We start from the raw sequence: 24,642 nt of genomic DNA on the forward strand, positions 1-24,642 counted from the left end.
TTTTTTTTTTTTTTTTTTTTTTTCGGAACTGGGGATTGAACTCAGATCCTTGCGTTTGCCGGTCAAGCGCTTATCCTACTGAGCCATCTCCCCGACCCCAAAGTTTATTTACAACCATACATCCTTTTGTTCACTACAGAGAATGAGTGAGAACACAATTTAAAAAGAAAAAGACTTCCAAGCTTTTTGCAGTGCTTAAAACCATGGGGAGGGATGTCATCTGCAAAATTATTTGGAGGGGGAAGAATTTTCTCCAGTGGAAGGAAAAGAGGGGAGAAAAAAAGAATGATTCGATAAAAAAGAGTTTTCCAATACCCTATTGTCAGGGGTATGGAAAATCAAGAGTATAGGAAGAAATACCTCTTTTCTGTCGCCCGCGTCCCTGCTACCTTTCTATCCCTCGCCAAGAGTTCTTGTGGCACAATCGCTGCTCCCTGGGGAAGTGACTCTTGGGAAGCCCCGTGGCGAAAGCCCTGCCAGCAGGTGTGCAGCGTGACATGAAGGGGGATCTCGGGGCTCCCGGGTGAGGGTCAGTCTGCAGAAAGGAGCCTGGAGCTGCTGAGTGGCGCAGACCAGTTCTTGCTGGTCCAGGAAGCAGGGGAAGACCTGCCCACGCGGAGCTGCTGCGAGGAGCGTCTGGACCTGGACCTGGCTGGTTCTGGTTCTGAGAGCGAGCCAGACGTTCGGGGTTGGGGGTGGGGCGCACTCACGCTTACTTACCTCTCAGGATTCAACCAGAAACCTCTTGATTTGACATTTACCTTATAACTTTGCTTTGTGAAGCTTGTAATCACTATTTGTTTCCCGAGAGGTTGTCTTCGGAGCAGCCCAAGGTCAGGAAGCCACCGAGCCAGGAAGGGCATAAAATTCAATAGCCGGTGAGAGCACTTGGCTAAAGACCCGGGGTTTCCAGAGCAGCCCCTGCGCGCTAGAGGCCTCGGTGGACAGAGAGTCTGAACTCAGAGTTCTGGAAAGCCTCTCCTAGGGTCTTGATTTACTTGTATTTTTATTCCCTCTTACTTCTTCTTCTTTTTTTTTTTTTTTTTTAGAGCTTAAAAAATTTCCATTGTAGCTGGAAAGGCAGGAAAGGTACTAACTTCAACCACATTTTCGAGACTCCATAAAAGCTAAAGAAAAATAACAGAAAACGAACAAGGTACCACAGAAAGGTGCAAGACCTTTGTAGGTCAGTGGAGGAAGGCAAGTCCCTCAACCTTATCTTAAAATAAAAAATTGGGTTACAAAGGAAATACAAGTCTACCACTCCCGGCGCGGGAAGCCGACTTGGACCCTCGGCTGGGCTTTAAGTGGAAGCAGGAGACCTTTCTTGTGTGTCTGCTTCTCTATGACTACCCTGCAGTGGAAAAAGGACATTTTTGCAGTGAATTTATCATTTGCTGCAGATGTTTGGCTGAAGTTTCCTGATCTTGTCAGAAAAGCTGATGTCAAAAAATTGGAACAGGAACGGTGGTTTATTTATGTTTTCTTATGAGGTGTAAATTTACATAAATGAGAATTGTTTTTATTGCAGTCTCTTCAGGAGCTTCTAGTTTTGGGGTGTATACCTGTGCTTTCCTTTTCCCTGTTGGGGAGAACTTGACTTTTTACTTCAGTATATTACTCCTTTCGACTTTCCAGAACCACCTTCACTCCTGCCACTCCCAGCATGCTTTACTGATTCGTGGCCCTCCCCCTCCCCTCTTCAATAAATGGCCACTGAAAAAAGTAGACACAACCCTGTGGCTGCATTGCAGATGGCTAACCTCTTTTTACCTTTAGCCTTTTCAAAGTCAGCAAAGGATGAAAACAAGGAGGAATTCACAGAGTTCAAGTCTGGATCTTTCTCAGAGGGCCTGATGAGTGAACTTAATGGACCCTGTCCAGTTTCCCTGACTGAAAATGGTTAAAAAGTAGCTAGGAAGTTCTGGAAAAGCAAAAGTGGTTGTGATTATGAGGTAAGCATTAGCAAGGAAGTTTTTCTTGAATTTGACTATTAATACACCGTCAGGGCTTCAGGAGTAATCTTACACCGGTTGTCTGTTTTCTTTTTCGAGGTGGATGGAAAGTTATTCTCAAAAGCTCTGAGCAGTTGAATACCCATTCTGTTACAGGGGAGTCATTCCTTCTTCCAAAACAATTTTAATTTTTATGGTGTCTAAGTTAAAACAGAAACATTTATTTTCTTATGGGTAAAGTTCCTGGAATGCTCTATTAGGTAGTTTCAGTACATTTTTTTGAGCAAATAACACTTGACCAAACATTACTTTGAAAGTTGACATCTCTCTTTCTTTTTTCTTTTTTTTTAAAAAAAGATTAAAACATTCATGTCTTATACTAGAAAACATCATACTTTGGTGTTTGGTCTGTAAGAATCAGTTTTCCTGAGGCTTAGTTTCCTGAGACAGCTTCCCCTGTCTATGGCTTCTGTACTCAACAGGTGGTAGCAGCTGTGAGTGTTCAACTTACAATAAAAATTACACATGTAGATTATTACTGCTGTTGAGTTTACAAAACACACCCAAGTCCAGTTCATTTGTTTAAATTATTGACAGGTCCCCTGTGACTTACTGGGGTTAATGAATATGCAGATACAATGAAAGAGAGCCCAGGATAGAGAACATCATGGAACATATTGTACCTTATTGTAAAATAAAAATAGCCTTGGACGGCCCGCGGAATGTGTTCTAGCAGCATAATCAGTTCTTTACTGTGGTTTTCCTGCCAGTTGGGGAGCCCTGCGTCACAGAGGGCAAGTGCCAAGTGTCTGGTTTGCACTTTGGTAGGACATGTTTTTCTTGCTGCGAATTTTCAGGTTTGCAGTCTCCCCAAGTGTAGAGCATCTGGATCACCTTCCCCAGGCAGCTGCTTGCTTCCAGATGTCTCTGCAAAGGTTGGGCTATTGGAGACCAAAATGCAAGTGGCCAGGGCAAGCCCACAGCCCTCCACGATGTGGCCAGCGGGACTTTGCAGTCTGAGTGAATACAGAGATCTGGGGCAGCTTGTGGAATTTTCATCTTGTATCAATGAATTGATCTTCCAGATCCAGGCTTTCTTCTGTCAGGGCCAAATTTGTTACCATGTTAGAATGAAGTGCTGAAGCAACTACTGTACCTAAATAAACCTCACCCGGGCAAAACCTACTGCTGAAGCAGCATGGGATTTCTGCCCTGCATGGAGTACACCACAGTTAGTCTCTATTTGCCAAGAATGACTTGCTATCTTATTTCCCTTTGTCTGCATGGAGTCCACAGTTGGAGTGTGATAAAGTGCTTTCTTCTGTTCAGGCAGAATCAGAGACAACAGGCTAATGACCACCTAGAGCTCCTGACCACCCTCTGGCTCTGCAGCAAATGCACAGACACGCACCTCTGAGATCACTCACACCAAACCAACATCCAGGGACAAGGAATTAGAGGGAAGGGGACTAACCTGCCATGTGAACCATATAAAACATCCTCAGAGGCTTCATCTCATGTTTATAGAAAGACCTATGAAGCCCTACAGGGCTTGGGCTGCAGAACCTGCCCATGCTGTCCCCGACACCTGCCCAGCACCACCCCTTATCCAGGATTCTCCCTCAGTGCTGTTTCTGCATATCTGCTTGGGCATCTCTTCCAGTCCATGTCAGGAGCCTTCTGCTCCCTTGTCCCTGAATGTTTACACACTTGCTTGGAAGCTCAAGATAAAGAGAAAGTCCTACCACCTGAGTAAGGGGCCCAGTGTTTCCCATCATCACTTTGATACATGGAAGAACGCTTAGCAGATGCTTCATTGAAATTTAGGAATCACTGAGAAAAATGAAGCTACTAAGCCTAATGGTGAGGGCACAGGAAGAAGCAGAGATCAAGGATTCTCCCCCTGCCTCTCTGCCTGGCTGAGTACTTTCTTGTGGGGGAGCAGGGGGCGGGGGCTACTCACACAATAGGAGACACGCTTTCGAACAGCACCTTTTATAGCTTTTTGATCTGTTACATCAAGAGCTGGCAAATTCTTTCTGATAAAGTCCAGGTAGTAAATATTTTCAGCTTGGCACCCATACTCTTGTCACAAGCCTACAACTCTGTTGTTTTAGTAGGAGCGCAGCCATCAATAATCTGTAAACCAAAGGACATGGTTGTGTGGCAATAAAACAAGCGGTGAGCAGGCTGCAGGCAACCCAGCCCTTGTCATTGTGGGTCTCTGTACTAAACTGGCATCACCCTAAAATACCATTTCCTACAAGTGAACATGTGGATCTGCCATGCTTCCCCATAAGTTAGGTGCGATCTCTGTAGTTTCATTTCCATTTCATCGCCATTGTTACGTAGATAAAGGCTTGCAAACAACTCTATAGTGTTATTCTGTTTCATTTTCAGATTAGATAAAGCCGGATCTACATAGACCATGTACCATGAGCACTTTAGGTTTTTACTTTTTTTTTTTCCCCTTTCTTTTAAAAATAATATTTGTGATCATCTTATTTCCTCAGCTAAGCTGGAGACAAAGCTGGTAGTGCCAGCTCACTAAGCTCTGTGGCTAAACTGGTTTCTCACCCTCTAGATTCTGAAAAAGGAAAAGAAAGGATTGCACAGATTAGATGTGTTGTGAGGAGGGACAGAGTGTAATGGAAACCAGGTGGACCTCCATCCACCTCCCCAGACCTTGCACCAGCTAATCCCATCTTACAAAAGGACACAAAGGGTGGACTTTGGCTCCTTAACTGAGACTCTAAGTTACCCAAGAAGTGTGAAAGAGTCCACATTCCAGGAATGTAGCACAGGAACCCTAGCTGAAGAGGACCTGAAGACCTGAACAGGGGCAAATTGTCTTTCTTCATCTGGTGAATACTGAACCTTGTAGAGATATGACTTCTATTTCACCCAAATCCTGCCAGGATCTGATCTGGAAGGTCAGAAGCTCTAGAGGAACTACTGTTGTGGACTCTTGGAAGGAGGAGACCCTCCTGTTTCTGTCGTCCCCAATCAGCTCCCAGGCAGAACTGAGTGCCAGCAGTTCCCCAGTCAGCACCTCTGCTTTGATCCCTTCCCCTGTGCACTCCAGAACTCAAAATAACTTGGGTGACTCCTGGAAAATATTCACTAACCCCAGACACCAGGGCAGCAGCAAGGAGACTAACAAGAGACAGTGGGGCTTGGTCTTGGGACTTTAAGGTATTTATATTATAGAGCTAATGGTTACCAGGTGCTACTGTGGACTAAGAATAATCAGTTTTCTTCTTACTGAGGTAATCTAAGTAACCAGAGTGTGGGCTATGTGCAGACAAAGACCAGCTGGGGAATTGGTCACATTGTGAGTAGATGACCAGTGGGCACTGCTGGGCTACAATGTTCTTTAGTGGTAGTGACTCATCCAGGAGCCACAGGAAAAGGCACCGCCACCTTCACAACCACGGGAGGTTTTATAGACACTGTCATTATGGGGTCAGCAAACAGGAGTCAGAGAGGAAGGCTCAGCAGAGATAGTAGAGGAGTCAGAGACCTGAATTTTAAATCCTGTGTCAGCTCCTTGAGGTACAAATTCTCCTGTTGTTTCTAGACCTCTGCCCTGCCTCATTCTCAACCCTGGCTTTGCCAGAACCGTGTCATGATCTTAAAAGCCACATGCATGTGCAGGCCCCACCTTGGAACAACAGAGTCAGCATCTGTGGTCATGTAGAAGTTCTCCCTGGGGGATTCTAATGTGCGGTCAGAGGTGGGGCCCATTCCTCTATTCCTTTGTTCATAGCACTGATGGTGCTCCTGGGAGGAAATCAGGAAGGTTAGCAACACCCCCATCTCTTCACCTGGGGTTGCCTCATAAAGTTGTGTCTGAAATCATCCTATAAGAGAGACAGAGAGAGAAAGACAGAGACAGAGACAGAGAGAGAAAGAGAGAGACAGAGACAGAGAGACAGAGACAGAGAGACAGAGAGACAGACAGAAAGACAGAGAGACACACAGAGAAAGAGAGACAGAGGGAGAGAGAGAGAGACAGAGACAGAGACAGAGAGACAGAGACAGAGACAGAGAGAGACAGAGACAGAGACAGAGAGACAGAGACAGAGAGACAGACAGAAAGACAGAAAGAGAGACACACACAGAGAGAGACAGAGACAGAGAGAGGGGGAGACAGACAGAGAGAGAGAGAGAGAGAGAGAGAGAGAGAGAGAGAGAGAGAGAGAGATTGTCTGACAACTAGAAGTGGAGCAGGAGTCTCCCGCCTCCTGCTTCATGCTGGCCACTCCAGCCTTCTCCATGGTGAGAACAATGATGGTGCTGTGTTCATCCTGAGATGCCCACAGTTCATGGCCCCTGAGTGCTGTGGTGCAATAGAGGGCTCCTTGTGTCCTTTTGGAAGTGAGTCCAAAATTTAATTAAATCTCTGCCACTCAAATCACTAACTATTTGGAATTGGGCAAGTTACTTAACTTAAGATACAGTTGAGCCAGGTGTGGCAGCACACACCTGTAATCCCAGCACTCAGTAGGCTGAGGCAGGAGGATCATTGCAAGTTGGATACCAGCCTGGACTACATAGTCAGCTCAAGGCCAGCCTGAACTGCATAGTTAGACCTTGTCTCAAAGAAAGAAAGAAAGAAAGAAAGAAAGAAAGAAAGAAAGAAAGAAAGAAAGAAAGAAAGAAAGTCCTTAAGATACAGTTTTCTCATCTATAAAACGGACTTGGACTTGTTAAAATAGCATATTAGGATACATTAATAACTTAGTAAGTATTAAACTAGGTGGTAAACATAAATAACTTGAATCAATTTTCTCACCCATAGTAAGCCTTCAACAAAAGAAAGCTGTTATAATTAGCACTATAGTGAATTATGCTTCTGGGTCAGGGTCTGGTTTTATTGTAAGCAGTAACAACTCAAGAATAAAAGGGACAGGCCAGATAGTTCAGTGGACTAAAGCTCCTGCCTAGGCCGAGCACAGGGAGTGGTGTTCAATTCCTGGCACCACAAGCTGTGTGCTGGCCCAGCCCCCAGGGTGTGCTGAGACATTGACTGATACTGGGCGTGGTGGTGCACACCTGTAATCCCAGCACTTGGGAGGCTGAAAACAGGAGGATCACCACAAGTCCAATCTGTGTAGTGAGACCCTGGAGACCCTGTACTAAATACATAAAAAAGAATAAAGTAAAGCCCACAAATGAGTTTTATTGAAATTATATTTCATGAGAAAAAGAGAGAAAGAGTTCTCAAACTCAATTAGATCCAGTAGCATTGGTGATTGTCAGATATGATAAAGATGAACTTCTAGAGAAATCTCTCTTCAGAATGCAGGCCAAAAATTGCTAAGGCAGCCTTTGACCTTCTTTGCAGTCCTAGTGAGATGTGTGTCGACATTGCTGTCTTCTCCCCTCTATTAAGGGTGAAGAGGTGAGCTGAAGGGCAGGGAGGGAGCAGTTGTAAAATTCTGGTTAAGGTCAGCATAAGCATAGAGACAAAATAGGTAAATCACCAGTATCTGATATTAATTTTAAAAAGAGAAAATAAAAAGCAAGCAAAATTTCAATAGGATGTTTAGAGGTTAAATTATGTTTGGTTTTGAAACTGTTTCATTACTATTTTATCTTTTTTTCTCATTAAGATGAATAAAAAGTTTTACAAAATAAATAAATTATGCTTGGTCATGCCCTCTGTTATCATCAAAACATTTGCTACCTGACCAGTGGGGTGTGCATGTGTGTGTGTGTGTGTGTGTGTGTGTGTGTGTGCGTGTTTGTGCGGGTGTAGCCATGGGTATGCATTTTCTTTAAAAAAAAAATAAGGTGTCTTGTTATGTTTTGTTTTGGGTGCATTTTCTATTTATCTGTCAGACTGGTAACACCAGTTCCTTTCTACATATTTAGTACCTGTAGAAATATTTGAACTTCATATTTGGACTTCACCATAAAATAAATGTGTGTTTGAGAACTCAACTTGAACTTAGCCACTCTATCAGAAGACCTTTAATGTTGGAAATTACCCTCACATACAATTTTAAGAGAAAAGCCAAGTGAGATAATAAAACTAGAAAATGAAGGATTAATGAATGGGTGGATGAGTGGATTGATGGATGAATGAGGAGGGAAATGGGTGGACAGATTGAATAGATGGGTAGATTGGTTGATGAGTGTAACACTGGGTTCAGAAGAAACCCTGGCCAGTCTGTGGGTCAGCACGCTCTTTCTTCCCATTGGTGAAGCCAGGCTTTCCATGGAAGACTGGAGTTTCTATCGTCATTTCCATTTAATCTTGTGCCTGGCTCTCCTTTTTCCCATGCCCCTTGGAAACTCATGTGGCTTGCCACTTAACCAATAAGGAAAGGAGCTTTACTCTGTCCACCACTCCACTACTTCATACACATGGACTTCAGGAAGCAACCTGACACCCAGCAAACACTAGAAAAAGCCCTGCTGACGTAGGCAACTCTCTTAATTAAAATTGCAGCTCTACAACTCAGTGTACTATCATATGTCGTTGCTTCCAAATCCAGCCATGTTGGTTCTGGCTGAGTGGAATGCATTTCTACAATGGAGGCGGAAGTTTTCACCATCTCCTTTTGCTGTTAAGAGCACATTACATCAGAAAGAACCTCAAATGACATCCACATTCTTACCTTATTGCCACACCTCCACTTTTTCACAGGTCAGGAAATGCACGAGTTATATCCATGTACTAACTCTTTGCTGGGCAGTGAAAACACTCTATTGGGGAATGCAAAATAGAAGGGTGAGCAGAGTGGCAAATATAATTTTACATTCTGTAACCAAGATAGAAGGTAGATTGCTGGGAATTCACATGCCCAATGAAAGTCAAGAAATAATGCCCTACCACCTGGCACAAATCTTAAGAGTTTATCATTACACCTCTAGGCACTTTAGGAAAATTGGCACAAGAAAACTCAGTTTCCTAGGAACAAGTTAATGAAATTCTATTTATTTAAGTACTCTAAACTACTTGACTACCCAAGTGGTTTAACAAAGGAAGAAATAGAACAAGACCCAGGAAATCTGGGCTCCTATGCTGCTCTCCTGGGGGAAGGGAGCAGCAGGACTTCCAGAGAATGCAAATCATTGAAGGTATCAGGAGGTAGGTAGCCCAGGGGCTCTGCATCTTTAAGGGCCCAGTAGAACATAACAGAATCCTGAAGGAACCAGAGAGTTCATCTGCTTTGTCCCCCAGCTCAAATAGAGGGCAAAAGGAGAACCTAGGTGTTGGGAAGGATTTGTAAGTGGCCCCACACAGAGGCAGGAAGTGTAACTTGACCTTAGTCAACTTCAACATAGAACTCCACTCTCTCAAGTCCTCTTCCAAGGGATGTAAGGCCCCCTTAGGTAATTCCCAAGCCTTCCTTTACGCAGGAGCTCTGGTAGGTCAACCTGTTCTCCCCCACTCACTGGTACAGACTATGCAATTAGGAGCAGCTCTGGTAGCCCAGATTAAACCTATACTTGTCTCTGCCCCACTATACTCTACTCTCCTTGCCAGAGAGGAAACATTCAGTGATCTAAGTGAAGGATTGCATTTTAGATTCCTTTTTTTTTTTTTTCCTTGATCTCCGCACTGGAAAATGAGAGTATATACCATCAGAAAACTTGAAAAATAAAACATAACAATATTTGCCCATGAGAAGGCAATGAGTCTAAATTGATTATCCAAATATTCTTATTGACATATGTGTATAGCAAGGTGATATGTATCCTTTACTGATCAATAAACCACAGCATTAAACCTCTGGAAAGATTGCTGCCTACTAAATACACAAAGATTTCAGGAAGGAAATGGGCTGGGGGGGGGGTTGGTGGTAAGAAGTTCTACAGTGAGGACAGTTTGAAGAATAGCAAGTCATAACTCAACTCTCACTTGGGGGTTAAGGTAACCACACTGGCAAACCAAAGCAGTAGAACAGAATCCATGAGAGAGTCAGAGAGTATTCTTTAGCACATGATCAGGTATAGCTGCATGAGGGGAAAATCATCCCAGGAATATTTTTTAATGGCAGAGTAAAAGATCTACTCATTCTCTTTCTGGTCTGTTTAACTGTTTGTCAAACCAAGGCCAAAAATGACTGGGTGACTTGGCTTTCAGGGACTCACTCACAATTCTCTAGCTGTTATTCTTCAGAGTGGACCATAAAAAGAAGCTCACTAAAAACCAATTCCCTTTCATCAGCCTTACCTATCCATTTTTGCTTTGCTTGGAGTTTCCATGGCCCCCTATGCCATTTGACAGAAACCACCAAGACAGACCAAGACAACCACCATGGTCTGTGGTCATAGAGCAAGACCTCTGTGCACAGCTGTCCCTTCAAATCTGTTTTCTTGTTACTGTTTAATGTACTCTTGTGGCTTCTCCAGATAAGGTTTCATTACTTGGCACCTGACCATTTGGCATGGTAGGCAAGGAGTAGGTCCACCACTGAAGTTGTAGGCATTTGTGACACTCTACATTCATATTTCTCCTATCGGATTTGTGACAGCTCAGTTGAGATCTTTCATTTCCTATCATTCAGCCAATTTTCATTGCTCAGTTTTTCCACAATAACTAAAATAATTGGCAAAAGATACAATTTTGCAATGGGAAAGCTTCCAAAGTTTAAAAATTCCAGTTGTTGACCCACTTCTTTCATAATAAATACCTAATCTGTGTCCTGAGAGTTCTCCCAGGATATCCTGCATGTATGCTGCAGATAATTCAGGGTGGTTATGCAGAATCAAAGTTTTAAGGACATTCTCTGAGTATCAGAGGTAAAACTGATATGGATGCATAAGAAACTTTCATGTTTTCAACAAATGAGGGAGTAATAGCATAATAATACCACTAAATTCTGGGAAAGAGCAAAACTTACAATGGATAGCAAATAAGCTTTGCTAGAATCCAGAGACTAACCCAGGAAAAGTGAGGAAGAGACCCCGTGTATACCTGGGAACTGAGACATCATGGCAAGAAATGTGAGGACACATGCACCCCACAGAGAAGGGACTACTGCCAGGATGATAAATCTGAGCAATGTAGGGTAGAAGCTGCACCCAGCAGGTAGAATGAGGCATCGATATCACCAGTCCTGATGATAATATGTGACTTATCACAAACCAAGGTAAGGTTGCTAAAAGAAATTATGAGGGAAGATGTGGGATGATTCACTACTTTTGTCTCCCCAGCTGACCTTTGGGGTTCTTTAAAGGGATCAATGAGACATCTGTACTTACTCTATTTTATTTATTGCAAACATGGCCCTTGCAGAACTGGCTTTAGAATCAGTGTGCTGTGTGTAAAATCTTGTATGTTGCCTTATGGTGGAGAGGGGCCTGATGAGGACACCATCATACTACTCGGTTTAAGACATTACTCATCTAGATGATGTGAAGTTAAACAACAGAAAGACAGCTACTGAAGAGAGTTAGGCAGGCCAGCACTCAGCACTTGGCCAGAAGTAGAACAGGTCAGTGTTTCTTCTTTTCTTTTTTGCAGTACCAAGGATTAAACTCAAGACCTTGTGCTTGCAAACCAGGCACTTATGCCACTGAGCTATCTCCCTGCCAAGGTGAGGGTTTCAAGAGAAGACAAATGTCTTTGGTTGCAGTGGGCTGGACAGGCTTGTCTGTTTATCAATGATACTAAGATAGGATAGCAAGATGAGGGACACTCCCAGTACAGGGACACCTTCATCACTGCATGGAGAGCCAATCAGAAAAGTGGTATTTTCAATCCTTCATTTGAATGTGGTGTTTACTGGACCAATCAAAAGATGCTCCTTTTGAGCATGATGCTCCTTCATTTGCATGTGGGCACAGCCAGTTAAAAGACACAGGTTCTACATGACAATGTCAAGCCATACAGTTATGTGTAGAAGATGGGCAAGGCAATGATCCTGAGAATCTCCAGAAGACTTTTGAATCTAGCAGTTAATTGGAAAGATTCTCACCCCAACTATATATACTGATACCTGTGAACTAAGCAACTGCACTGCAGATGGTAATCTGTAATAGTAGTTTCCTGTTTGGAGTGCCTGTCATTCTGGTATTCTGAATACGGGTTGCTTGTCGTGACATGCCAGTTACTGCTATGCTGTCTCTCAGGTAGATTATGTTCAAAAAGAAGTGGGTAGTGAATGAAAGCAAGAGACAGGAAAAGGAATATTGTGGGACTGTCCTGCTTCAAGGCTGTATATGGTTAGTTTTTGGACTTATGTGTAAACATAAGAAGTATATAATTCTTTATGCCTATTTTTAAAATATATTCTAATTTTTAAATGTTTTTTTATCATATTCTGTAGGGACTTAAAGTTCAACATATCAATACTTGATGAAAAATACCTGTTCCATATTATGCCTAAGATATTTGATATGCAGACAGATAGTGAGGTTAAGCTTAACAACCTAAGTTGTATGGTAATAACAATAAGCTTGTCTTCTGGATGGTTAACAACCTAAGTTTGCAGACCAAATTAGAGAAAAGGGAGGGCTGCAAGGAAAGCCAACTTTTTGACCCTAGCCTTCCAAGGTCAATTAAGACTCAGGACATATGAGAACTTGTACTGTAACATAATGTAACTCAGTAGTGTCCCAAATTTTCTGATCAAGGAGATTATGGGGCCAAAGAGGAAAGTGATTGATGATATAGAGTGTGCCTAAGGAGAGTCACATTGAGAGAAAGCATTCTCTCAGGCTTTCACAGAGAGCACATTGGCCAAGCAATGGCCGTGACTCATCCACATGGCTGACACTGACAAAGGTTCTACAGTCTGAGGTACAAGATCTCAGGATAAATCCTGAGGGGATTTCACTGACCTTATCAGACCCAAAAGCTGCAACTCTTGTTGCATAGGTCCTGCTTTACCTTGGTCTTAACCATCCAGCAGAAAAGTATAAAAAAGAAATATAAGAAGTAAAGCCATACTGTTAATGTTGAGCTACAGGGGACTAAGGTCAACAATTTCTGACATTGCCAGTCAAGTGGAAAACCCAATACTATTATGGGCTACTGGACTCTTTTAGAATATTTTGCTGAGTTTACACACCTATAATATTCAAATAATGGAACTTAACAAAAAAAAGGGGATACAGATGAATGTCCATTTTGTATCTGTGTATTCAAAGTGGCTAGGATAGATATATAGTTACATTCTCTTAATGAATAGAGGGATTTGTTCAAATGGTATTTGTAAATATCATGTCCGCGTCTTGTACAGCAATTAACCACTAGGAAGAATGTATGCAATGTGTTAGTTATTGAAACTGTCCTACCAATTTGATTTGAAACTCTCTCATTGATATTTGTTTTTCAATAAAATTATAAAAAAGAAAAAGACACAAGTTCTGATCCCTTGTTTACATCTAGCAGAAAGCCATGGGCTAGCTCTTCCACAGAACAGTTTATGCATGGCATGGCTTGTGGTCAGGGAGTATCTGATAGGATGATTATCCCAAGGCCTTATTTCCATGGGAATGAGATAATGTAGGATTTTGGATACAAAAGAACACCTTTTTCTTACCCTCTAGACCTGTGAGTCTTCTCACTCTCTGCTCTCACCTTATAGAGTATACTTCTTTTCTATCGTCAAGGAACTTGCACTTGCCAGGCAGGCACATGAGCCACTGACCTATATCCCCAACCAAGCTATTTGTTTTTAATATGGGTATAAGCTTACACCAACACCTGCAGCAGTGAAGTGTGATTTGAGGAAGGTAAGGGGAAACCAGGTCACCATCAGGTGCTTTGTAGCACAAGGACCCTGAAGCCCTGTTGCCCAGAGACTCCAAATCTCCAACTGCCTTCCTAAGAGAATCAAAGGAGGGACTGGTCTCTTTGCAGAGACTCTGGTGTTTCATGAGCTTATCTTTATTTTTGTTTTTCAATGCCGTTTATTGAATCCAAAGGTTCTGCAGTGAGCTGCATCCCCACCCTTTATATTTTGAGACTGGGTCTCACTAGGTGGTCCAGATTGGGCTCAAACACACAGGTCCTGCCTCAGCCTCCAGAGTGCTGGGATTTCAGGCATGAGCCTGGACACCTAGTGGGTTTAGGTCTTAAGCACACATTTTGCCACTGGACAGTTAGATTTTACAGGTATCTTAAGCAAATGTCTATTTGGTGCTACAGACTTAGAATAGTTTCAGATGAACTCATTTTTTAACATTTAACAGCTGACTCCAAGAAACCCAAGGACACCCACAAGAGTAGAGTGAACGGTTATTGCAATTTGCCTGGACTGGGGTTTCCTAGGATTTTTACTTTTAAAACTAAGATGAGCCATCACCCTGCAGAAGAATAATTTGGAGATACCATTCTTTTTAAGTAATATTTGCATCTCTTGGTAATTTTTGTGCCATCTACTTCATGAGGGCACTTAGTGTTTTTCCCAGAAGGAATCCTTTGCATTGAGGAGGATGATGGGAAGGTGCGGAACCATCCACTGGGAGGCTGGAGGCTGCACTCATGTCAGCTTCCTCCTGCAAGGATATCCAAGGACAAGGGGACATGGGATTCAGAAATCAAAGCTATTTTTCTGTGATTCAGGCTAAGTTTCATGAGGCTGAGGTCAGTGCTCCATTGCTAGTCCCCCAACAGGGGTAGGTCTCTTGGCTTTTTTAACCTTCACTTACTCAATCTTCTTCCTGGAATGTCTGCAACACTTCTTTGGGTCCATCTATGGAAACCTTATGGTTTAAAGTCCTTTGTTCCCTACTCTGGAAGCCTACGTTCAACTCTAGAGGAAGAGATAGTTAGCTTTTTGTGGGCCTCTGGAATGCTTCTACGATATAGTACATTTTCTGCTGCGTGACAGTTAACTATATATTCATCTCTCTTTTCAACAGTAATTGAAGAAGTATGCAGACTGAGAAGTCTTTGTAATCCAGCAAAGAGAAATCAAAGAGAAGGCACCCAAGTTAGTTACTGATCAAACCGAGCTGTCATGCAAGAAAGGATTCTGTTAGTGATAAGAAAGCCCTGCTAGAACCCTTCCCCTACTTGGAGTAAATGACCATATACATAATAAATCATATGCATTTTAAATCACCTTCCAAATTTAGTCCTGAGATTCCTGATTTTATTTTGCTTGGGAGATGAAGGAAGGACAGAAGGAGAGGGAGAGATGCTGAAGGAAACTGATGGAGGGAAACTGATAGAAGGGAACACCTTCTGAATTCCTAGAAGGGGTTATCGGCGTTTAGGGTCTCTTTGCTGCTTGAGCCATCCCATGTCGCTATGCCTGAGTCCTACTGGATGGCAACCCCTCACCATCTTGGTCACATTGCCCACAGGCCATGGGAGCCACTGCTATTACAAATGCACAAAACTCCAGCATTCAAAAAATCCATGTACCTAACGTTCATCTCCCCTCAGCCAAAGGCTACTTTACGCAAGATGATGAAAGCTCAGTTCCCTTACTAGGTGCTGTCCTTGAATCAGAACCCATGGTCAGGCAGGGCCTGGACCTCAGTCTTGGCCCACAGTTGTATTCTGTCTTCTTTCCACCCAGCTTACTTGCCCTACAGCCACTCTAGGTTCCTCCCTGGAGGGCTTCTTTAATAATGGGTATGTGCAACTTTGTCTCAGGGTCTGCTTCTGGAGCTCCTATCCTGAGATAAGCTTTTGACTTTAGCTACCTAAGGCATGCTTCTGTCTAGAAAGCCAGAGGCAAGCAGCCCCTGCCCACCCCACCCCCCACTCCCTAGGCCCTGGCCTGCAGAGTCTTCAAAGATTGACATGACAGAGAGACTTTACTCTCCGAGGTTCATCTACATTTCAAGGGGCATCTCCAAGATCAGGGTGATGGCAGCAAGCCAGAGGCAACTGGTTACATCATGCATGATTCAAGGGGGCTCTTGGAGCTCTTGGGAGATGGCTTGGTGTGCAGTACTGGTAAAGTCATAAGAACTGACTTAACCCTCCAGGAGTAGCTCCACCCTTGCCACAACTGAAGCAGAATCTGTTCAGAGGTAAAGATGCTTTGTTTTCCTCTTATCACCCTTCAAGGTTTCAAATGTTGCCATCCAAGTCAAGATGAGAATTGGAAGCATTATGACAATTTTTTTTTCTTTTCTTGGAGATTATTCTTAGAAAATGGATCGCTTTACAATGGTGGTGCTTGTGAAGATTAGCAAACTTATATTTGAACACTCATTATAGAGAACTTTTAAAAGCATTAATTTGCATCTGCTCTGCACTCAGATGCTTTTTTAAAACCTCAGGGAAAAATACATATTTTAGATGTATATTTTTATTCAAATTTGACACATTAAGTTTTGCTTTCAATTAACTACAAGAGAAAGGGAGGGAGAGAGAGACAGAGAGATATGAAACCCAAAGGGGAAGGAAAAAAGGCAGGAAGGAAGAAAGGAAGGAGGGAGGGAGCGAGGAAATGTACCGAATAGTCACTCACATTTATTGTTTACTTTAGGCTTATTAGTGCTATTAGCTATCTTTAATGACAAATTGATTAGTGATGCTGTTTCATGTCATCTTGTACAGTAGATTTTAGATGTTACTCCCCAAAACCAGGCTGTGAAATAGGCTTAACTCACTGAATGGGTGGGAGATTGGGTAACACAAAACATTTATTACCAGAATTAGAAGTGTTAAAAGGGTCAGATAGCTCAGTGGATTAAAACGCCTGCTTAAGCAGACACAGGGACTGGGATTCATTCCCTGGTGTGCCATGCTGGCTCTACTCCTGGGAGTGTGCTGAGATGGCGACTGAGACTGGGCGTGGTGGTGTGCCTGTAATTCCAGTGCTTGGCAGGCTGAAAACGAGAAAATCACTATGAGTCCTATCTGTGTAGTGGGAACCCTGTAGACTGTGCACTAAATACATTTACAAAAAATAAATACATAAATAAATAAATTTTAAAAAATAAAGAGTTAAAAGGGTTCCCTATTTCCCTCCCTTAGCATCAGAAATTTCCAGGAGTACCAACAGAACATTTCAGTAGTAAGACATCCAATACAAAGTTTGTTCCCCATGATTGAGGTCTCATAGAAGGTTCTTCTAGAATTTTCCTAAGCTCCAGTCCACCCTCCAGTCATGCATTCATAATGCCTCTCCTCCTTTGGCAAATTTTGCAGAGCGGCAGCCTCGAGATCAAATTGCTGACACATTCCCAAGTGAAAAAGAATAAAAAGAGATAAATAGGAATGCAATGAAGAACACTGTCTTAACATTTAGGGTTTTTTGTTTGTTTGTTTGTTTGTTTTAGCATATCCATATTCCTGGGGATTTATATTCTTCTGTCACCATGAATAAGTATCAGCTCTTTCATGGACAGTCCTGCAGGGACTCAAACTTGGCCAGAGAGAGCATCAATCTGTGAAGGTAATTCCTCCTGTGTATCCCCTGGATGCTCAAAAGTGTCTATGTGCATGTTCACAAAACAGTAATTTGAGAAAAATGTGGAATGGTAGAACACACATGAACTGAGAGGGAGAAGAGCTGCTTATTCCATGGCTCTGTGACTTTGACCAAATCACTCACCCTCTCTGGCTTCTCTTTCCTGGAACTTAAAAGGTGACTAATTGTGCTTGAATTTTGATCTATGCACCAAATTAATGCTTTTAAAAGTTATCTACAATGAGTGTTCAAATATAAGTTTGCTAGGAGTTGAGGCTGAAGGTACTCATTAAATATAAGAAGATAAGAATTAAAATTTAATTGCATTAAATCATATCCTCTATGCAGAATCCTTTATCTGTATACTTTTCTGAGGGTTTTGGATATGCCAGGCATCTCTGAAAAGAGGGTATCTGGTAACCAAATCAAGCATGGTCATGTTCCAAAATGATGAAACACAGAGAGAAAATGATGGAGTTGGGACAGTTTCATGCGGGGTGAATAACATACGCACCAAGAAGGATACTGAGGCACGGAGGTCAGCCAGGGCCACATTTGATGAGGACTTTCTGGGCAGGGACCACGTGGCTGAACCCTGATCATGGATAAAGAGTTGAGCCTTGAAGGAGCGCAGAGGGAGAACACTCAGGGCAGAGGCGTCTGCGTGGTGAACGTGCAATGCGTCCCCACAGCTTCCGTGATGGACGCCTCTGCTCCTCTAGGCATTGCCTTTGGACCAGTGGAGGAGTACCTCATTACTTGGATCATCACCAGGATCCCCGTACACTGTGTCACAGGTGGGCCAGGAAAGCATACATGGGCCACAGATAAACCACTTGACATAGTGGCTACAAGGACACCTTGCTAGGTTCCAGACAGATCCTTATGACTTCATTTCCAGACCCGAAAGATCTCCCCTCACCTGTCTGCTCCAAGGATTTCCAGCCATTTATTCATAAAAATGCCAGATTCTGCAGGCATATTAAGGCCAGCTTCCAAGGAGGTTCCCCCCAGCCCAACTCCCACAGTCCTCCAATACCCAAACTTACCCACATCTATTCAACTAGGGAAACAAAGGCAGTAGGAAAACCAACCTGGAGCTGAACACAGGAGTTCCTTGTGTGTCACCTAACTTGGGGACACAGACATGGTCTGGCCCTGAGTGCTGCCTCTCCAGGAGGTGGGGAATTTTGTTAACGTTCCTTGGGGGTAGGAAAGAAGATGTGAGGTGAAGGGCAGGTAAAGGAGAGCTTGTTGTGAAAGATAAGCTGGTTATTTATTTATATTTTACATAGGCAAAGAGACCTTTAAAGAGGCCTTGATAAGGGTGGCCAGAGTTTCTTCTGAGATTTACTGACCTTCTTTAAAGAGAGTTTCAGTTTTCTTTTATACAGGTGTCTGGAGGGCTGAGGGCAGGGGAGTTTGAGAATCCTGGTGCCCGTCTGTGGATTTCCTCAGGACGTTAAGATACACTGTGACATCATGGTCTCTTTTCTCTGATATTCTCTCTCTCTCTCTCTCTCTCTCTCTCTCTCTCTCTCTCTCTCTCTCTGTCTCTCTCTCTCTCCTTCCTTCTCAGCCCCTCCCTCCTCTGCCTAATCTCTCCCAACCTCTTTCTTTCTCTCTCAGTTCTTTCAGGTAATTCCTACTCAAACTTGTACCAACTTGTTTCTGACTGACAGTGCACAGGGAGCACGTTCCTCTGGAGAAACCCACAGCACCTATCTTTCCCCAGGCAACCTGCGACCGGCTGCTCAGTTCTTTGCCTGCCCTAACTTCTCCAGCCAGGAGGCTGCAAGCATCCAGCTCTGCAGGTAAGAAGCTCACACTGTGTCCACACCAGCTCGCGCTGCAGGCTGGAGATGTATTTGAAAACTTTACTCCTAAAGGTAATGAAAACATTACGATTCTTTTAAAACTTACTTACTATCATTCAAGGCGTCCAAGCTTATCTGGGGGAATTTACAAGTGCCGTTTGCATGTGAAAAACGGGTTTTCCCTTAATGATGGGGCATAGCAGCAAAGAGCCCTTTCTTCTTGCTTGTGAAATGCTACCCAGATGTTGTCTTGCTCCCTGTGGGTGGAATGGATCTAGATTGCAAGAGAATTACTTTGACTTTTTTGGCAAGTGCTTTCCTGTCACAGTGTCTGTTTGCTATTGATTGTCAGCGATTATATAGTTCTTTGGCTAATTTTCTGGCAGTCCTCTCTTTTGTTGGTGGTGAGATCAGCTTAGGTTGCTGTAAGGCAAAACCTTACCGGAATATTTTCCAATCTGTTACCTAGCCTTATGAGAAAGGAGTTATGTAAGTTTTCTGTGAGGTACGTATAAGAAATGTAAGCAATTCTGACTTTGCAAGCTTTGAGAACTTTGTTCACGACCCGTGGATAATGCTTTTTATAATCTGTGTATAACTTCATGTGAGTTTAGACTATTCTGAGCTAGTAAATGTAACACAGGGTGAAATTTCCACAATGCTCCTGTAAAGTCTACTTTTGTCTCCTTGCTGTGCTTCCAAACTTAGTCTGTTAGTTCCTTGAAGGAAATCAGGATTTTTCTCCTATCAATATTTCTTGACCTCAGTTTCTTAAGTTACAGATTAGCAAATGTACTCAAAAAACCAACAAAACAGACAAACAACAACAAAAAATCCCACAGAACTTTTTTAGAAAACTAAAGACAGAAATCTTTACCACAATGTTCACAGGTTTGGCGATCCTTCTTTTTATCTTAACATGTCTTAACTTTTTCTTCTAAACCTTTAGGAAGGATTTCAGCGACTCTCAGAGTTCTTACTTTGTGGTGTCAGAATAGCACACAACCAACTGTTATTCCAGGTCCTTCCCTGTTTTTTCCTCTCTTGGATGTTTAAACAAATAGGTCACAATCAGTTATAGCCTTAGGTGATAAATTATCTCCGGTTAAAAATTGTTCTTAAAAATCAAAAGAAAACGTCACGTAAAACCGAAATGCACTTTTAAATGTCATTCTTTTGTGAAATCTGCACATTAGGGAGACTGCCAGCTCAACAGCGAGACACACTTACCTCACACAGCGCTTCGCTGGCTCTGCTCTTCCCGTCCCTTCCTGGGGTTTTACTGGTTTACAGTTTTCCTGCCTCCCTAGCTGTCATATAATAAACTGACCACAAAGGGAGTGACCTGGAGATCGTCTGGGGCATCAGCTATGGAAAGCTGGAGTGGGACATTGTTTAGCCAAATCTCCAGTGGTCTTATCATAGAAATTTTTGTCACTGAATTAAATAAATGAGTAAGTAGTTTGAGAGTTTTAGAGAAATCAGCACAGTGGAAGTCTACGATTCTGGTTTCCAAAGGAAAATGCCTTTCTAAAGAGTCCTCCTTCTCTCTGGCAACTCCTTCCTCACACTAACAGTTGTGGTCACTTTGCAGAAAGTGCTACTTCCTCCATTTCCTCTCCTCACACATTTACCCAGTGCCGACAGCCATCATTTGGGGGGAAAGAGGGTGTGAGACCCCAGGTTTCCCATGCCATGGGGCTGGAGCCAACAAAAGCAGGTCTTTTGGCTCCTTCCCTGGGAGCTACCCGTGCCCTCTCTCCCACTTGGAGATCTTGAAAAGTTGCATGTTCTTGTTTTGGGGGATGTGTGTGAGTGTGTGTGCAAGCATGTGTGTGCATATATAATTTTATACCAGAATGACAGCAGCATTCTGGGTACAGGAAAATCCACCCAGCTGTGGCTAGCAGCACTGAATAGAGAGACAAAGTTTTTCTGCCTTAATCAGTAAATGTCAAATACTTGACATAGTCTTTCCTGCCCAGTCACCACTCATCTGTTGGAGGCTCCGGGGCAGTCCCTGACTTCCTTGTACATGTTGCTTTGGAGGCCAGGGTTGAGTCTGGGGTGTGTGTGTGTGTGTGTGTGTGTGTGTGCACGCGCGCGTGCTTGCAGGTGTATGTGTCCTACTGCAGCTGCATTGGAATCTTCAGAGCCACTATGTAGAGGGTGAGCCATGAGCGGAGCGCATCTGGGAGCGACCAGCCCCCAGGTATGCTCATTTAAGGTGTGCCAACCTCCCGGTCAATCCCTTTAGTCTTCAGGACAATGGTAATGCTGCCCCTGCCCCAGCTAAAGCCCTCTCACCAGAGCAGGTGAGATGTCTTTAAATATGCAAACTCTTCTTTCAAGTAAAAATAACTCTCCTGCAGAAAAAGAACTTGTTATAGAATGAATGTTAGCTTTTGTTTGCAAAAAAGCATGCATGGCTTATTAACAGGCATGGGCCAAGGGCCAATCTGACAAGTTACTAAATACCCTTCTCTTTCCTCTGGTTCAAGGTGGGCTGTGGCCAGCCAGGTTGGCACAGGCAGAGCTCAGGTACAGAGTGAGCCAAGAGAAGCCCTCACTTTGAGCCTGTGGAGGACAGGTATGACCCAACACACCTGGCTCTTTGCTGCTGTTCAGGTAAATTCCTGGGCCAGCTTTATAGACAGGTAGGGGAACTATGGAACCAGGCAGAATTTCAGCGGCAAACAGCCCCAGAAAGGCCAGATCTTTGAATCTTCCCTCAGCTAAAATAACAAAGGGAATCCACTCTCCAGTTTAAAAGGGAGAATTAAGGGCAGTGAAGGAGATCAAATAATTAATAATTTATAAACAAGAGCTCTGGGAAAGAAATTTTATTTGCTGTGTTATTTGGTGGAGACGAAAGGAAAAAACCTGAGAGCACAGGCGTCCCTAACGAAAGAAGGGCAAGATAGTTGCACTGGTCCGCTGTAATTGCTAGAGCACCCTGCCTGTGCCAGCTCACCCAGCAGTGGGTGTGGAGCGCTGCCTCCTCACGGCCATGCTCTTCACATAGAGAGAAGGCGAAGGTTCCAGGAAGAAGGCAGGGAGTAGTGGTTCCTCTGATGGCATGGTGTCCTGGTTGGAGACGTAATCAATAAGCCGATGAGTACCGCAATGTGATTTGACTCCAAAAGTTTATGCATGGCCGAATTCCAGGGCAGAGCCTGTGTTTCTCACCTATAATTTTGTAGCATAAAATTCTAGTTATGCTAGTCACAGTAAGAAGACAGTTCAGGGTTGCCTGATCATGCTTGCAACATTAGGAGATTCACAATAGGAAAGTCAGGGTTGGTCATTTCCTTGTCTTAATACAGCAGTAATGCAGTCCTATCTTTGCACGAATGAATGTTAGATTCCATTTTTGCAAAAATAGAGTATGGTTCAGTAAAAGACAAATACAAGAAGCAAACCAGACAGGTACAAAAGCATGTATGGGCCATCCACCTGTCTCGTGTCCAGAAAGAATTAGTGTCTATGCCTCCTAGGAACTGAACACATAGAGGGGAAATGTTGGATAGTGTTATAACAGAGTAAGCAATATCATTTTTGTTTCTCCCCTATGACCCTGCTGCTCAAATGTAGAGCAGTCTTGACTGCAGTGATCCACCTTCAACCAAGCAAGACCTTTCTGTCCTGGGTTGGTCAAAAGTCATAGTGGCACCATCTGACCCTCACTCAGGTTCAGGAATTTGCAGCAAATGGCCTCCTGGGGTTGGCAGACCATGTCCCTAGGACGATAGGACACCCTGATCACTGCAGCAGAGAGAGAGGGAATGACTCAGAGGAGGAGCACTGAAGTAGGAATTCTGAGTGCTCAGAAGACAGAGGGATCTGGGTGTGGCTCATGTACACCCCATTTTAGTCAGAGCTGCCCCATTATCAGACAGATGTGTATGAGAATCTTACATATTTTCTGTGGTGCTGGTATCAGAGGTTACATGGGATTTTATAGCATTTCAGATTAAATAGATTGGGATTTTCTTTGAGAAAAAAAAATGAATGCAAAATTGTGACTGTGAGATTGGGATGAAGATTTGGAGATGCTTTATCCCTGTGAGGAGCCCTGAAGCTAGAATGCCATCAATTTTGTGGTAAAACTATTCAATGTCTTGCATAATAAAGGCCCAACACTTATTTCTTGAATGAAGGGATAAATTAACCTATGTAAGTGTTAGCTGCTCAGTAATTCCAAGAAAGAAAAAGCAACACACTGTGTAATGTTGCTTAGACATCACAAATGATCAATGATAGATAGAAAATTGATAGCTGGAGCATTTCTCATGTCACTGGCATGTTGCTAGGAAAGGTAGATTCATGCACTGCCACTTAACATTTAGGTCGTATCTAGGTTCCAGGATAAGATATTATCAGAACTGCTTTTCTGAAGTTAATGAGATGCATTTTCTACCTGGAAATCCCTGAATTTGAAACCCAAGGAACCACTGTGGCAGTGTAAGCATAGAGCCTAGGAGCGACGGCAATCCTTTCAGAGCTTTCGGTAGTAACCAATAGCCCAGAGTGGCATGTGTAGACTCACCATCACTGTATTGAATGCATCTGCAATATGCATCTCCTTTAGTAGACTGACGAGTTGCCTCTTGAAATATCTGAGTGTCTAGAAAGGGGACCTCTTTTCCTCCCTGATTTCTATCAATGCTGTTTCTAATTTCCAATAGCAGCTATTGGCTTCGTGTCTTGATACGAACGTTGGCTAAACACATGCCTACCAGGCCAAAAAATGTTCTCACTCCATAGTGTTTATGCTTTCAAATATTTACCGATCGGTATCTTGCCCTATTCTTGTCCTTTTTGCCAGAAAATACAAGGTCAGTTTCCTGGCTCTTGATTTCTTGCTTCGTAAGATACCCTTTGTGTCTGTTCCTATGCTTTAAGAAAGAACTTGGAAAATTTATCCCTTGCTTTGAAAGTTCATGAAGTTTGGCATCATGTGTACCTTTTCATCTGACTTCATGCTACACACCTGCTAAGAGTTAAAGAAAATGTATGAACCCTGGGCCATCTCGCTGTTTGTCTCTGGCATCCTGTAAACACTAAGGAATGTCAGCCCCACCCCATCTTCTTTATATTTTCAGAAGGCCATGGAAAGAATTCATAAACAGATAGTGAGCTACGTCACACACAGACACGAATGCACAAGCAGCAAGTCCCCGTGGCTCTGGATGTAGACAGGACAGTAATAATCAAGCTGCCTGTGTAGGCAGAGCAGAATGGCGCCAACAGGCCATAATACAGTGGTTCAGTTTCAGTATCTTAGTTAATAGATTTCAAAAACAAAATAGATTTCAAATTTGTAATTTCATACCTAAGGTCCACATGAACAATTAAATTTCAGAAATAATATCCTCTACAAAGTATCATTTTAAAAAAACATCACCATAGTGATGTAGACTTTGAAACATCACTCCAAACAAAGAACTTGGATAAATAAGATGGGGCAGGACTTGATCTCTGTCAACACTAATGCAATGACACTCTGGGCAAGAAGCACCTGGG

The 24,642-nt window shown here is 43.1% G+C and overlaps 1 protein-coding gene and 1 long non-coding RNA gene across 3 annotated transcripts in view; one reads left to right on the forward strand and one right to left on the reverse strand.

Annotated features, from left to right (window-relative positions):
• Positions 1 to 3,913: 3,913 nt before the first annotated feature.
• On the reverse strand, positions 3,914 to 18,745 carry LOC111816949. The gene is made up of 3 exons (XR_002821253.1): positions 18,658 to 18,745; positions 8,585 to 8,672; positions 3,914 to 4,094 (listed from the first exon to the last, which is right to left on the reverse strand). It is a non-coding gene; the product is annotated as an uncharacterized LOC111816949 (long non-coding RNA).
• A 118-nt stretch (positions 18,746 to 18,863) lies between these two features.
• The window catches only part of Kcnj15 (potassium voltage-gated channel subfamily J member 15), a 44,689-nt gene continuing 38,910 nt past the window's right edge, over positions 18,864 to 24,642 (forward strand). The window contains exon 1 of one of the 2 annotated variants that reach the window (XM_023715894.1): positions 18,864 to 19,188. The gene's annotated coding sequence lies outside the window, so the exon portion shown is untranslated. The remainder of the gene's footprint in view (positions 19,189 to 24,642) is intronic. The other variant, XM_023715893.1, reaches the window with a different exon arrangement.

Source organism: Octodon degus, unplaced genomic scaffold (genome assembly GCF_000260255.1).
Source record: "Octodon degus isolate 3935 unplaced genomic scaffold, OctDeg1.0 scaffold00045, whole genome shotgun sequence".
Classification (NCBI taxonomy): Eukaryota; Metazoa; Chordata; class Mammalia; order Rodentia; family Octodontidae; genus Octodon; species Octodon degus.